Source organism: Globicephala melas, chromosome 7 (assembly GCF_963455315.2).
Source record: "Globicephala melas chromosome 7, mGloMel1.2, whole genome shotgun sequence".
NCBI classification, from domain to species: Eukaryota; Metazoa; Chordata; class Mammalia; order Artiodactyla; family Delphinidae; genus Globicephala; species Globicephala melas.
In genome coordinates this window covers 55,541,077-55,553,955 of record NC_083320.1, presented here as the reverse complement: position 1 = coordinate 55,553,955, position 12,879 = coordinate 55,541,077, and the positions used below count along the sequence as shown (strand labels likewise).

At 39.0% G+C, this 12,879-nt stretch overlaps 1 protein-coding gene across 2 annotated transcripts in view; it reads right to left on the bottom strand.

Annotated features, from left to right (window-relative positions):
* The window catches only part of NFE2L2 (NFE2 like bZIP transcription factor 2), a 183,534-nt gene that overhangs the window by 106,256 nt on the left and 64,399 nt on the right, over positions 1 to 12,879 (bottom strand). Inside the window, exon 2 of one of the 2 annotated variants that reach the window (XM_060302224.2) lies at positions 5,667 to 5,795. The exons of the other annotated variant lie outside the window; for it this stretch is intronic. The gene's annotated coding sequence lies outside the window, so the exon portion shown is untranslated. The remainder of the gene's footprint in view (positions 1 to 5,666; positions 5,796 to 12,879) is intronic. 2 annotated transcript variants of the gene reach the window in all.

The following is a 12,879-nucleotide window of genomic DNA, read 5'->3' as shown; positions in this document are numbered from 1 at the left end:
ATTCACAGCTGCAGAACACAATAGAGAAAAAAGAATGTAAAGCAATGAAGACAGCCTAAGAGACCTCTGGGACAACATTTGCATTATAGGGGTCCCAGAAGGAGAAGAGAGAGAGAGAAAGGACCTGAGAAAATATTTGAAGACATTATAGTCAAAAACTTCCCTAACATGGGAAAGGAAATAGCCACCCAAGTCCAGGAAGCGCAGAGAGTCCCAGGCAGCATAAACCCAAGGAGAAACATGGCGAGACACATAGTAATCAAACAGACAAAAATTAAAGACAAAGAAAAATTATTGAAAGCAACAAGGGAAAAACAACAAATAACATACAAAGGAACTCCCATAAGGTTAAAGAGGGAGTGGCATGATATATGTAAAGTGATGAAAGGGAAAAACCTACAACCAATATTACTCTACCCAGCAAGGATCTCATTCAGATTTGATGGAGAAATTAAAACCTTTACAGACAAGAAAAAACTAAGAGAATTCAGCACCACCAAACCAGCTCTACAACAAATGCTAAAGGAACTTCTCTAAGTGGGAAACACAAGAGAAGAAAAGGACCTACAAAAACAAACCCATAACAATTAAGAAAATGGTAATAGGAACATACATATCGATAATTACCTTAAATGTGAATGGATTAAATGCTCCAACCAAAAGACACAGGCTTGCTGAATGGATACAGAAACAAGACCCATATATATGCTGTCTACAAGAGACCCACTTCAGACCTAGGGACACATACAGACTGAAAGTGAGGGGATGGAAAAAGATATTCCATGCAAATGGAATTCAAAAGAAAGCTGAAGTAGCAATATTCATATCAGATAAAATAGACTTTAAAATAAAGAATGCTACAAGGGACAAGGAAGGACATTACATAATGATCAAGGGATCAATCCAATAAGAAGATATAACAATTATAAATATATATGCACCCAACATAGGAGCACCTCAATACATAAGGCAACTGCTAATAGCTATAAAAGAGGAAATCGAAAGTAACACAATAATAGTGGGGGACTTTAACACCTCACTTACACCAATGGACAGATCATCCAAAAGAAAATTAATAAGGAAACACAAGCTTTAAATGACACAATAGACCAGATAGATTTAATTGATATTTATAGGACATTCCATCCAAAAACAGCAGATTACACTTTCTTCTCAAGTGCACATGGAACATTCTCCAGGATAGATCACATCTTGGGTCACAGATAAAGCCTCAGTAAATTTAAGAAAATTGAAATCGTATCAAGCATCTTTTCTGACCACAATACTATGAGATTAGAAATCAATTACAAGGAAAAAAATGTAAAAAACACAAACACATGGAGGCTAAACAAGATGTTACTAAGTAGCCAAGAGATCACTGAAGAAATCAAAGAGGAAAACAAAAAATACCTAGAGACAAATTACAATGAAAACACGACGATCCAAAACCTGTAGGATGCAGCAAAAGCAGTTCTAAGAGGGAAGTTTATAGCAATACAAGCCTACTTCAAGAAACAAGAAAAATCTCAAATAAGCAACAAATAGCAACAAATAAACAACAAATTCCTTTACACCTAAAGGAACTAGAGAAAGAAGAACAAACAAAACCCAACGTTAGTAGAAGGAAAGAAATCATAAAGATAAGAGCAGAAATAAATGAAATAGAAACAAAGAAGACAATAGCAAAGATCAATTAAACTAAAAGCTGGTTCTTTGAGAAGATAAACAATATTGATCAACAATTAGCCAGACTCATCAAGAAAAAGAGGGAGAGGACTCAAATCAATAAAATTAGAAATGAAAAAGGAGAAGTTACCACAGACACTGCAGAAATACAAAGCATCCTAAGAGACTACTACAAACAACTCTATGCCAATAAAATGGACAACCTGGAAGAAATGGACAAATTCTTAGAAAGGTGTAACCTTCCAAGACTGAACCAGGAAGAAATAGAAAATATGAACACACCAATAACAAGTAATGAAATTGAAACTCTGATTAAAAATCTTCCAACAAACAATAGTCCAGGACCAGATATGGCTACACAGGTGAATTCTATCAAACATTTAGAGAAGAGCTAACACCCATCCTTCTCAAACTCTTCCAAAAAACTGCAGAGGAAGGAACACTCCCAAACTCATTCTATGAGGCCACCATCACCCTGATACCAAAACCACCCTAATACCTGATACTACACAAAACAGAAAATTACAGACCAATATCACTGATGAATATAGATGCAAAAATCCTCAACAAAATACTAGCAAACAGAATCCAACAACACACTGAAAGGATCATACACAATGATCAAGTGGGATTTATCCCAGGGATGCAAGGATTCTTCAATATACGCAAATCAATCAATGTGATACACCATATTAACAAACTGAAGAATAGAAACCATATGATCATCTCAATAGATGCAGGAAGAGCTTTTGACAAAATTCAACACCCATTTATGATAAAAACTCTCCAGAAAGTGGGCATAGAGGGAACCTACCTCAACATAATAGAGGCCATATACGATAGACCCACAGCAAACATCATTTTCAATGGTGAAAAACTGAAAGCATTTCCTCTAAGATCAGGAACAAGACAAGGATGTCCACTCTCACCACTATTATTCAGCATAGTTTTGGAAGTCCTAGTCACGGCAATCAGAGAAGAAAAAGAAATAAAAGGAATACAAATTGGAAAAGAAGAAGTAACACTGTCACTCTTTGCAGATGACATGACACTATACATCAAAAATCCTAAAGATGTCACCAGAAAACTACTAGAGCTAATCAATGAATTTGGTAAAGTTGCAGGACACAAAATTAATGCACAGAAATCTCTTGCATTCCTATACACTAACAACGAAAGATTGAAAAGAGAAATTAAGGAAACAATCCCATTTACCATTGCAACAAAAAGAATAAAATACCTAGGAATAAACCTACTTAAGAAAGCAAAAGACCTGTACTCAATAAACTATAAAACACTGATGAAAGAAATCAAAGATGACACAAACAGATGGAGAAATATACCATGTTCCTGGATTGGAAGAATCCATATTGTGAAAATGACTATATTACCCAAAGCATTCTACAGATACAATGCAATCCCTATCAAATTACCAATGGCATTCTTCACGGAATTAGAACAAAAAATTTTACAATTTTATGGAAACACAAAAGACCCCGAATGGCCAAAGCAACCTTGAGAAAGAAAAACGGAGGTGGAGGAATCAGGCTCCCAGACTCCAGACTATATTACAAAACTACAGTAATCAAGATAGTATGGTACTGGCACAAAAACAGAAATATAGATCAATAGTACAGAACAGAAAGCCCAGAGATAAACCCATGCACCTATGGTCACCTAATATATGACAAAGGTGGCAAGAATATACAGTAGAGGAAAGACAGCCTTTTCAATAAATGGTGCAGGGAAAACTGGACAGCTACATGTAAAAGAATGAAATTAGAACACTCCCTAACACCGTACACAAAAATAAACTCAAAATGGATTAAAGACCGGACACTATAAAACTCTTAGAGGAAAACATAGGAAGAACAATCTTTGACATAAATCACAGCAAGGTCTTTTTTGATCCACCTCCTAGCGTAATGGAAATAAAAACAAAAATAAACAAATGGGACCTAATGAAACTTAAAAGTTTTTGCAAAGCAAACGAAAGTTCAAACAAGATGAAAAGACAACCCGCAGAATGGGAGAAAATATTTGCAAATGAATGAACAAAGGATTAATCTCCAAAGTATATAAACAGCTCATGCAGCTCAATATTAAAAAAATAAACAACCCAATCAAAAAATGGGCAGAAGACCTAAACAGACATTTCTCCAAAGAAGACATACAGATGGCCAGGAAGCACATGAAAAGCTGCTCAACATCACTAATTATTAGAGAAATGCAAATCAAAAGTACAATGAGGGGGCTTCCCTGGTGGCGCGGTGGTTGAGAGTCTGCCGCTGATGCAGGGGACACGGGTTCATGCCCCAGTCCGGGAAGATCCCACATGCCACTGAGTGGCTGGGCCCGTGAGCCATGGCCAGTGAGCCTGTGCGTCCGGAGACTGTGCTCTGCAACAAGAGAGGTCACAACAGTGAGAGGCCCGTGTACCACAAAAAAAAAAAAAAAAAGTACAATGAGGTATTACCTCACACCAGTTAGAATAGGCATCATCAGAAAATCTGCAAACAACAAATGCTGGAGAGGGTGTGGAGAAAAGGGAACCCTCTTGCACTGCTGGTGGGAAAGTAAATTGATGCAGCCACTATGGAGAACAGTATGGAGGTTCCTTAAAAAACTAAAAATAGAATTACCATATGGCCCAGCAATCCCACTACTGGGCATATACCCTGAGAAAACCATAATTCAAAAAGACACATTCACCCCAATATTCATTGCAGCACTATTTACAATAGCCAGGTCATGGAAGCAACCTAAATGCCCATTGACAGATGAATGGATAAAGAAGAAGCGGTACATATATACAATGGAATATTACTCAGCCATAAAAAGGAACAATACTGGGTCATTTGTAGAGATGTGGATGGATCTAGAGACTATCATACAGATTGAAGTAAGTCAGAAAGAGAAAAACAAATATTGTATATTAACGCATATATGTGGAACCTAGAAAAGACATAAATACAGTAATATATATAAAATGGATAACTAATAAGAACCTGCTGTATAAAAAAATAAATTAAATAAATATCAATAATTCCAAAAAAACAATGTAATTGTTGATATTGAATAATAAAATATGTCAATATTTGGGAAAAAGAAAAGGAGAAAGAAAAAATTTATAAAGGAGTCTGATCACTGCAAATCGATTTTTTCTTAAATATGAACCACAATGCACTCTTGGCCTCAGGTTGGTTTATTTACACACTATATTTATTTTCACTCTCCATGGTGAGTTTTTTTGTTTGTTTAAAAGGCACAGGTTGCATTTTAGTGTCTGTCCAGTTCACTACACATGAACAATTTAGTGTTCTTTGGAGTACTCCTGAACACTTGAAATGCCACAAGTTGAGGTCTTCATCTTCCTTACATTCTCTCTGTCAGCAGATTTTTTAGTGAACATCTTGCTGGTAGACCCCATTTTATTGTTTAATAAAGAGATTCAATGACCCCAGGAAAAGGGTGGTTTTAAGAAAATCCCAGTGGGGCTTTGATATAAAGATCTTCTAAGTCCATTCCACTCCTTTTTTTCTTGCCTTATTGAAGTAACTGTAACTTTCACCTTTTAATGCACTGTTCCCTTCATGCTAACTTCCTAAGCTCTAAGCTTGTGCAGCATCTGGTGACATGGCAATCACTTTACAGCACATTCAAAGCATTGGTTGACAAAAGAATCAGTAAAATAGCATTATGTATCTTAAATGAATCCAATACTTATAGCAAACCAAGTGGCTTGGAGTTTGGCTGTTTCACATGCCCAGTGTAATGATGCTTATATGCTTATATGGCAGGATGCATGACCTGCACATTGATGATATTAACTTTAAGATACAGAAAACACAACTAGCATGGGAGAGACGCTGCTAAGTAGTCAGTTTCCTCACTCACTGATAGCACTTTGTCATTAATTCTTTCCATCTTCATATACCTGATTAAATCTATTTGAAAAAATTAAATGTCAACCATCATACCTCAGGTTCTGTGTTTATTTTTTTATGAAAAGGAAGGGTGAGCTGGGGGCAGGCTGTTGAGAGCTGTTTGCTGTGGTTGAGGCCAGTCTGCTCTGAGGTTTTCTGGCATTTTTTCATCTGTGCTGCCATCTAGAGAAGAGAATGAGAAACACTCATAAACTGGAAAAATAAACTGGAAGTCCCAGGACGGAGTTATGGGAAAATGGACACTGTATACTGATTTGTAGAAAACTGTAAGAAACATCAGGGAGATTTGCTGGTGATAATTTTGTGTTTTTCCCCCTCTCTCTCCGTCTCTCCCAGATACAAAACAGAATTTGGATATGTTACCGGTGTTTATGACAGGCATTCCTGCGGAGCCATTTCCTGTATTCAAATTGAACTCTTCTTACATAAATAAAGTTAAATTGTGTTAACTATCTGGGACCTCCAAAGTGGTGTAATTTCTCCATATTGCTGGAAATGCTCATATTCTCAGTCCTGCAAGATTTGGAGATGAAATGGCAGGCGCGCGCGTGTGTGTGTGTGTGTGTGTGTGTGTGTGTGTGTGTGTGTGTGTGTGTGTGTGTGTGTGTGTGTGTGTGTGTTAACAAGATAAAGAGGTCCTTTGAAGACTCAGGGGCAGTTTCCTGAAGTCAGTGTGTTCCACAGAAGCTCTTAGTTCTGCAGAATGTTTATAGGTGAAACACTGGTCAAATAAATTTAGGGAATGCTAGGTAAAACCATTTTAAACAGTTTTCCTTATTACAGCCAGGACTTCTAACAGTCTTTAGTTTACCAATGTGCACTGTGAACTTGCAAGAGAGGAAAGTGCTGGGCAAAGTTTCCCAAACTTATTGGATCTTGAAACCCTGGGCTTTTCATAGGACCGGTGCTGTGTGGAGCAAGCTTTAGGAAATATTACAACAGGGAAAGGAAGTTGGCCTGCTGCATGCATGCCATGTGCAAACATACCAGTCCTCCATTCCTCTAGAAGGAATGTTATAGGAATGGAATTTGTTTGATAATTGCTACTTGCAGGTATGACAAAGTAAGTGTACCTATAACGTAGGCCAGATTTTCTCTCTCAGCTTACTTATCAAATAGCAAATAATAAGATATAGTCTTTTTACTTAGCACACATTTAGCATGCTCTAAATCTATGCAAGGTACCATTGGGCAGGGAGGATAGTGAAAGTAAAACATGATTCTTGCCTTTGACAAACCATTAAATAGGTGGAGTGGTAAGTTAAGATACAATATACTAAAAAATCCTTTAAACAATGGTCATACCAGGTTTATTCATCATAACTGAGATAACAGGCTTTGTTTCTGTGGAGCAAGGCCATGTTCACCCATGGAAGAAAATAGCTTTTAGAAATGCTTTTGCAGGGGCTTTCCTGGTGGCACAGTGGTTAAGAATCTGCCTGCCAAGGCAGGGAACATGGGTTCGAGCCCAGGTCCCAGAGGATCCCACATGCCACGGAGCAACTAAGCCAGTGCGCCACAACTACTGAGCCTATGCTCTAGAGCTCGAGAGCCCCAACTACTGAAGCCTGTGCGCCTAGGGCCCGTGTTCCGCAACAAGAGAAGCCACCGCAATGAGAGGCCCGCGTGCCTGCCACAGCTAGGGAAAACCTGTGCACAGCAATAAAGACCCAATGCAGCCAAAAATAAATAAAACAAAATAAATAAATTTTTAAAAATTAAGAAATGCTTTTGTAATAGCAGCCATTGTTAGAGGATTTTACCTTTTTTTTTTTTAATTAAAATGTCAATGGTCATGAATATTTTCCTGTATTAATCCTGGAAAATGACATTCTTTGTGAAACTGAGTGAACAATATTAATGCTTCTCTTTTGATAATTTATCTGAACTTTAGGAAAAAGAATATATAATTCATGCTTTTGACTCAAGAAGTAATGTCTTTGTTTAGGAATTAATAAGGATAATGATAAAACATCATCTCTCCCAAAGGATAAATATTATTTTCATTTTATAGAAGCAACTGGGGCTTAGAGAAGTGAATCAGTTTGTCAAATAGCTTGTAAATGGTGGGACTGGGATTCAATTCCAGTCCTATCTGTTCCTAAATCTTTATTATTTATTTCCCTTATGGTGGAGGCAGAGTAATTTTAGAAAATGTTTGCATACTACCTGATTTCCATAATATCAAAATAAGACTTCCCAAAGTGAAATGGGGAAAACAGTTTTCCTGGGATTTAGAGAATTACACACACACACACACACACACACACACACACACACACACACACACACAGGAGACTGTAAGCTTTATGACAGCAGAAACCATAGGACCATATCTGTTTTCTTTACCACACTAAACCTGGTGTTTAGTACATGCCTTGCACATAGGTCCTCAATAAGTATTTGCTCAGTGGAGTGCACTCAAATGATAATGTTTGGGATTAGGTGCTGGGCACACATAAAACCTTCAATATTCTATTGCCATTTTTTGCAATAGAATTCAGTTATAAATCTGTAAAGTCTTCTCTCTTCATGAAATGGTCTGAACCTGGTCAAGGGCACATTCCACATTTGCAAACGTGTTTTCCAGTCTAGTCTCAATAGTTAATCACATTGTGAGTCAATTTGTGGATGATTGAGAACCTTCGCCTACATGGTTGTTTGGTCATTCTCTGCAAATTCATTCTCTGAAACGTGTTAAAAGAAGTAAGCTTGAAAGAAAACTAGACTTGAAGGCAAAGACTAAATATTTTTTATATTTGCATTCTTAGCACTCTGCTTCATAATAGGTGCATGGTACATGTTGAAAAAAGAAGGAAGAAAGAAAGGGGAGGGGAAAGGAAGAAAAGTGAGAGTTAAGAATCTTGGACTTTAGCCTTGGGTTGGCTATGTAAACTTGGGCCAATCATTTCTTTTTTGTTCCTCAGTTTCCTTTTCTGGAGCTAGGGATGTTGACCTACTTGATCACTAAGGCCCCTCCAGATTTTAAATGCCTGTGGAAGAGACTGGGGTCATTCTTGGCATAAACAAGACCATGTTTCTTTGTGTCCACTAGGGGGTACTGTAGTACTAGTACAGTGGCCACTGTCTTCCAATTTATCCAATTCTGATTTTTTTTTCTGAATCTACTCCCCTGAAAGACATTCCTTTTTCTTTTTTTTTTGAAGTATATGTTTTTTAAAAAAATTTTTATTGGAGTATAGTTGATTTACAATGTTGTGTTAATTTCTGCAGTACAGCAAAGTGATTCAGTTATACATATACCTATATCCACACTTTTTTAGATTCTTTTCCCATATCCGTCATTACAGAGTACTGAGTAGAGTTCCTAATGTCTCAGTTACCAAGAATGAATTGGCAGCAGGAGTTCCTCAGTGACTGGGTGATGCTGAAGGTCATCTCTGACCAGTCCTCAGAAGGCTTCAAAGGTCTTCCAAATGTTTTCTTAACTCTCTCCAGTGACTCCTTAAGTCATGGCTAAGGCCTGGGTTGTATTAGATTGAGCAGGGACTGGATAAGAAATCCTGCACCAGGCACACAGTTAATGTAATTTCTTTTACTCAGAATTTTGCTATCTGTCCAATCTGGTCGTTCATTCTGTTTTATCAGATTTGGCATCCATAGTGGAAAGAACATGTTAGGATGTCCCTCTTTTATGAGTGATTCACACCATGTTTACCAAAGAGAGCAATTGGTTTTTCCATTTCCTTTGACAATCTTCTGAATATTTTGACAATAGAACACCAAAATTATGTGAATAAATGGACATTCCTTACTTTTAACTTTCAAACTCAAATTTATACTACAAAGTATAAGATTTAATTCTATAATGGAAACTGGATAAACCTAGGAAGAATTTAGCTCAATTATGATTAATATAGCTTAGTAATCTTAGAACTATTTGCTTAGTAAGGTTATGAGATGTTAAGATTTTGCTTGGGCCAAAAAGAGGGCCTTGACACTCTTTTAACGGAAAACAAAATGGAGCAAATTCCATTTACCCTAACAACAAAAACATAAGTTTAAGAAATGTGCCAAATCTACATGAAGACAACTATATAACTAACCAAGAGTTTAAAAGAAGGCTTAAATAGAGAGCTATACCATGTTCTTGGATAAGAAGGTTCAACACTGGAAAAATTATAAATTATTCCCTCAAAGTATTCATAAATATAATAAAATTCCAATCAAAATTCTAATTAGATATTCTTGGAATCTTGATAAAAGAGTTCTGAAATTCATTGAGAAAAATGAAGCTAAGAAGAGCAAAGAAAAAAATTTTTAAACTTATGAGAGGGAAGGGGATTTGAATGATCAGATTTTAAAAGAAATTATAAAATGGCTGAAATTGAAACAATATCGTAGTGGCAACAAAATAAACAGCCAATAAAATAGAATAGGAAGTCCAGAAATAAATCCAAGTATGATGGCCTGGATGTGTGTGTGTGTGTGTGTGTGTGTGTGTGTGTGTGTGTGTGTGTTTTGGTTACCTAGCATATGAATGCTTTTCCCAGTATGGAAACTGAAGAAGGGAAGATCTTCCTTCTTCTAAATAGGAAAGGCATCAGCATATAACTGAGGTTTACCCAGTGAGATTCTGACATTGAATCCAGGAGTGATGCAAAGGTACAGGGACTGGCAAGTTATTTACAGAGTGGTGATGTCAATAACCCAGGAGGAGAATGCCTGGTGGTAGCAGTGTCACTGGAAGCATTCTGCCTAGACTCTTCCTTTAACAGGTCTTGGCCAAGTTCTGCCAGCATTCTAACCAGACTGTTCCAACAGAGGTCCTTGGCTGAGTTATCTGTTTCCAGCCTCTTTTGGCTTCTGTTTCTTGAGTTTGGTTTTTAACTTTTCCATAGATTTTGTGAGCTATTTGGCATCCTTCCAACAAATTCCATTCTGTTTAAGCTACCTAGAGTTGGTAGCTTGCAGTTATGACCCCTGAAGTGTACAGAGACTTGTATGAGGAGCTGATTACAGACAACAGACTCTTAGGGAAATGAGGAGACTCTAGTTATGCAGAGTCATTATGTTTGAAGATAGATGGGATGCTGGAAGCCCATGGCCTGTTACAGTGAAACAGCTAAAGAAATTAGTGTCTGTGGGGACTTCCCTGGTGGTCTAGTGGTTAAGATTCCATGCTCCCCATTCAGGGGGCCCAGGTTCAATCCCTGGTCAGGGAACTAGATCTCGCAGGCTGCAACTAAGAGCCTGCATGCTGCAACTAAAAGATCCTGCATGCCGCAACTAAAGATCCCACATGCCACAACTAAAAAGATCCTGCATGCCACAATGAAGACCTTGCATGCCGCAACGAGGATCCCGCGTGCCATAACTAAGATCCGGCATAGCCAAATAAATAAATATTTTTAAAAAAGAAATGAATGCCTGTGAATATTAGGACTAAGGTGGGCATTGAAGACAAGACCATGGAGGTCTTGTCCATATTAGGTTAGGTCTTGTCCTAACTGTTGTTGCCATAGAACAATATGAGGGGTATGAGGAATTCAAGAGCTGTGTGCTGAAGTTAGCTGCTTCAGTTGATACGATCAACAAGTGGAAATCTCTAGATTCTCATTTTAAAATATGAACTGAAACCCAAACTGTGAATTATTAAAAGAAATTCTTATAGCCCTAGGATTGAGATAGCTATAAAACCAGCATTTGTTCTTGTTGATTGCTGACTTGCAAATCAGTTGAATTCACCTCTTTAACTGGGGTCTTATATGAACATATGTTAAGGTGCTAATCCAGACAGAGTTACAGCTTTGGAGGAGATCAAGGTGGTGGAGTAGGGGGATGCGGAACTCACCTCCTTGCTACGAACACATCAAAAATACATCTACATGTGGAGTAATTCTCACTGACAACAAACTGGAGACTGGCAGAAAAGACTCTTATATCACCAAGGTTATAAAGAAAGGTCCACACGGAGTCAGGTAAGAAGGGAAGAGAAGAGATCAGGTTGGGATCTGCATCCCTAGGAGGGGACACAGAAGAGGAGAGGGATATCATGGGCTCAGAGATCCTCCTAGAAGAGTGAGTAGTTTGAACTACATATTGAGTACCCTACCTCTGGGGTCTGACACTGGGAAGATGAATCCCCTTAGCTGGTTTGGAAACCAGGGGGACTAACAGGAGGGCTGTAAGAAACCTAGACTCCACTAGTAAAGAGCTGCACAAACTTGCTTACTCCCAGAAACAAGGTGGAGGAAACAGATTGAAACTTCCCGGTATTCTGGCTGGATTCCTGTGACTGCCCCAGAATGTGCCCCAGCCCATGCAAAGCACCTGCTCTGGGTCCTCTAGCTCCAGTGCAGCTCCCCACTAGGACAAAGGTTGTAGCTGCCAAGGAGAGTGTGCAGTTGTGGGGTACGGAGCCAGCTCAGACCTGACACTGCATCTGAATGAGATGGTGGCTGCCATTACTGGCATTCAAAAAGGCAGCAGATTGGGAGCTGTCTGAAACTCTTGATTTGTGTGTCAAGACCACCCCAGTTCACATTCTGGCCCACACTGAACACCCACACTGTCCTCTCTTGTTCTGGGGCAGCTCCACACTAGGGTGAAGTTTGCCATTGCCAAGGAGAGAGTGCACTTCATGGGGACACAGTCAACTTGGACCTGGTACTGCATCTGAACAGGGTGGGGAAAGCCATTGCTGGCACTCACAGAGGCAGCATTTTGGGAGCAGTCTGGAACTCTGACTGGTGTACTGGGCTCACACCAGTGAGCACCCCAGCCCACACAGGGCACCAGTTCCAGCCCCTCTTGCTTCAGCACTGCTCCCCACTGGGGCAAAGGTGACCATGTTGGGAGAGGTGAGAACTCACATTTAGAGGGAACAGAACCAGCTCAGACCTCAATCTCAGGGCTTCTGCTCTAGCACCTTGGGACCTGTCCCTGCCCCCATGGGGCAGTTATGGTCACTGAGCATAGGAGAAGCTCACACCTGGCACTGACTCTAGCCCTTCCATCTCCAGCCCCACCTGCCACCAAGGTGATAACTGCTAGCACACCCTGGGGGAAGATGTGGCCTATGCTCACATCAGATTTAGCTCTCCCACCAAAGCCACTGGGCACACATAGACTGCATAGGAAAGCTCTCACACAAGGACACCCCTTCAAGACCACAATAGGTAACTGTTTCACCTACTTTCATAGAGACAGAGAAAGTTCAGCAAAATGAGAAGAGAGAGGAATTTGTTTCAAGTGAAAGAACAAGGAAAAGAACCCTGAAAAA